Source organism: Gorilla gorilla, chromosome 1, assembly GCF_029281585.2.
Source record: "Gorilla gorilla gorilla isolate KB3781 chromosome 1, NHGRI_mGorGor1-v2.1_pri, whole genome shotgun sequence".
Classification (NCBI taxonomy): Eukaryota; Metazoa; Chordata; class Mammalia; order Primates; family Hominidae; genus Gorilla; species Gorilla gorilla.
This window is the reverse complement of record NC_073224.2, coordinates 144,118,543-144,122,130: the sequence shown is the minus strand read 5'-3', so window position 1 is coordinate 144,122,130 and position 3,588 is coordinate 144,118,543.

The window sequence follows — 3,588 nt, the reverse complement described above, 5'->3', positions numbered from 1 at the left end:
CTGTAGTCTCCGCTTTTTTTTTTTTTTTTTTTTTGAGATGCAGTCTTGCTCTGTCACCAGGCTGGAGTGCAGTGGCACCATCTTGGCTCACTGTAAACTCCGCCTCCCGGGTTCAAGCTATTCTTCTGCCTCAGCCTCCCAAGCAGTTGGGACTACAGTCGTGCACCACCACGCCCAGCTAATTTTTGTATTTTCAGTCGAGACGGGGTTTCACCATGTTGGACAGGATGGTCTCGATTTCTTGACTTCATGATCTGCCCACCTTGGCTTCCCAAAGTGCTGGGATTAAAGGTGTGAGTCACTGCACTCAGCTTTCACTTTTTTATAAAGAGAAAATGTGGTTTAGAGAAGTTGAGATACTTGCCCAAGGTCAAAGTTAAATAACTGATGTAGCCAAGATTTAAACTGAAGTCACTGCACCACAGAACACGAGCTCCTAAGCACTACTGCTGTCATTTGCCGATGCTAACCACTTAATATGGTTTGGCTCTGAGTCCCCACCCAAATCTCATCTTGAATTGTAATCTCCAAGTGTTGAAGGAAAGGCCTGGTGGAAAATAACTGGATCATGGGGGCTGCTTTTCCCCTTACTGTTCTAATGACAGACCTCAAGATGTGATGGTTTTAAAGTGTGACATTTCCCCTTCACTTGCTCTCTCTCCTGCTGCCATGTTAGAGGTGCCTGCTTCCCCTTTGCCTTCTGCCATGATATTAAGTTTTCTGAGGCCTCCCTAACCATGCAGAACTGTGAGTCAATTAAGCCTCTTTTCTTTATAAACTACTTAGTCTGAGGTATTTCTTTATAGCAGTGTGAAAATGGACTAATACACCACTCTGCCTAATTAGTCTACAGAAGGATTTTGTTAAAAAAAAAAAACTCTAATAAAAAGATTTATGCAAAGAATTAGAAGCCCAAGCATCAGATTATGCTTAAAAACTAAAAAAACAAACAAACAAACAAACAAAAACAAAAAACAAAATGCACGCACCCACACAAAACACAAAACAAACAAACAAACAAAAACCTTTACTCAGAGTTATTTTCATGTAAAATCTAGCAATAGCTGTGACCCTTCCAATTACCAGGCAAGGAAGTTTGGGTGGCTTTAGGCATTTTTGCTTTTGGAGGTTTTCCCAGATCATATCAAATGTATTTTAATGTGCTTATATCCCATGCTCAACCTAATTTCTATGTAACAAAATAAGAATAGAGTTGAGGAACAGAATAATGAGTTGACTAAGTAGTTTACATGTTACATTTTGTAGACATTTAATTATATTAAACTTCATTTTATTCAGAGATTGTTTTCAGTTAAAATTTCCAAGTAATACACATTTTTTAGACTCAAACACTGTTAGGCACCCCTTCATAGCTCATAGGATGAAGCCTATAGAAAGAAGATAAATAAACAGGAACTTTAATGGAGGATAGGTTTGAGGGGTAAAGGTGACAGCCTGCTATTGTTGCAAGAGCAGCAGATTTTGAAGCAGGTAATCAGGGATACAATTATAGCTCCACCATTTTCTTTCAGAAGCTTTGGAAAATCATTTAACTTTCTTTAGGTCTTAGATTCTATGTTTAAAATAATAGATAAATGCTCAGACTATCATAATGATTATAATTTGAAGCTTTTTAAACTCAAAAATATTTATTGAATGCTTATTAATCATGAGGCATTGCTCTAATGTTGAGATGTAACAAGAGATGAGGACAACAGAAGAGCCTGTTCTCTTGGACTTCATCTTGTATGGAAGGAAACATTAATCAATATTGTATATGCACTCATGTAGTAATAAGGCCTATGAAGAAAAATGAAGTAGGTGAAGGGGATGGGGAGTGAAAGAAGTCTTTGTTTTAGATAAATGGTCATGGGAGTCCTCTTTGAGAAGGTGACACTTGAGCAGAGTCAAACTATGCGTGCCCAATATTTCCTAGAGAATAGGAAAGAATATAAAAGTTGGAAGCAGTGTGTGAGTGTGTGTGTGTATGTGTGTGCATGTTGGGGGGTGTTATGGCGTTATGGCAGCATGACACAGCTGTTTCTAGAACTCTATGCCATTTCTCTGAATCCCCCCACCGCCTCTGTTCTGAGTGCTTAGAAACTAAAATAGCAGAGTCCCATGTGGTGTCCATATTTTCCTTAAGAAATGTGTTAGAAAATTACAATCCTGTGCAAAAGAGTCTTTTAAAAAAAGTTTACCTGATGCAAATTCAAATCTGTGAATTTACAGTAAATGCCAATCTAAGTTTGCAGTAAATTATTGTGGAAAACTCTGAGTAATACACAATAAAAACTGAAATAGACGCTGGGCGCGGTGGCTCACGCCTGTAATCCCAGCAGTATGGGAGGCTGAGGCAGGCAGATCACCTGAGGTTGGGAGTTTGAGACCAGCCTGACCAAAATGGAGAAACCCCATCTCTACTAAAAATACAAAATTAGCCAGTCGTGGCGGTGTATACCTGTAATCCCAGCTACTCGGGAGGCTGAGGCAGGAGAATTGCTTGAACCTGGGAGGTGGAGGTTGCAGTGAGCTGAGATCACACCATTGCACTCCAGCCTGAGCAGTAAGAGAGAAACTCTGTCTCAAAAAACGAAAAACAGAAAACTGAAATAGACATGAAATGATGATTTAATTTATCTCTACCATACAGTGGTACAGTAGATAAAATGTCATCAACCCTATTTTGCAGGTGATGCCCAAACTTACACAGATAATAAATGGAAGACAGTGAGTCCCTATCCTGGCCTCACCCCAGTACAGACTATTCAAACTTGCACCTTAGCTGCTTTTCAAAACATATACTTTGGTTTTATATAAAGACCTTTACAAAATCCGAGCATCATTATGAATGTGGGTCACTTACCCATAGAGGCAACCAGAATAAGGTTTCCTGAGGGAATCTGAACAGTGCTTCAGCTAATCATTGGTTGTGTGAGAGCTCCAGCCAATGAATAGAGGTGGCAGAGATAAGGGGGAGAAAGGGCCTACGTCCTCAGGGATCAAAGAAAAGAGGGAAAGTATAATAGTGACAAAATCTCACACGAATAAATATCCAGAGTTTGTTTCCTGTCTCAGTCTCCCTAAGGAAAATTCTGGCATTGAACACTTGACATTTCCTCACTCCCAGCTTCTGAACTTTATCATGAGCTTCAGTGTGGGAAGAAAGGAAAAAACTAGAAGATTTACACTGACGAGAGGAGGAGAAAGAATAACTAGTAGTTCTTAACCCTGGCTGGGTATTAAAATCACCCAGAGAACTTTGAAAAATTCTAATGCGTAGGCCAATTACAGTCAGGTGCTGCTCAATGATGAGTATATATTCTGAGAAATGCATTGTTAGGTATTTCACTGAAGGGTGAACATGACAGTGTCTACTTACACAACTCTAGTATGTAGTATGGTATAGCCTACTACACAGCTAGGCTATGTGGTTTAGTCTATTGCTACTGGGCTACAAAGCTGTGCAGCATATTACTGTACTCAATACTGTAGACAATTGTAATGCAATGGTAAGTATTTGTGTACCTAGATATATTTAGACATAAAAAAAGGCACAGCAAAATACAGTATTATAAGCCTATGGGA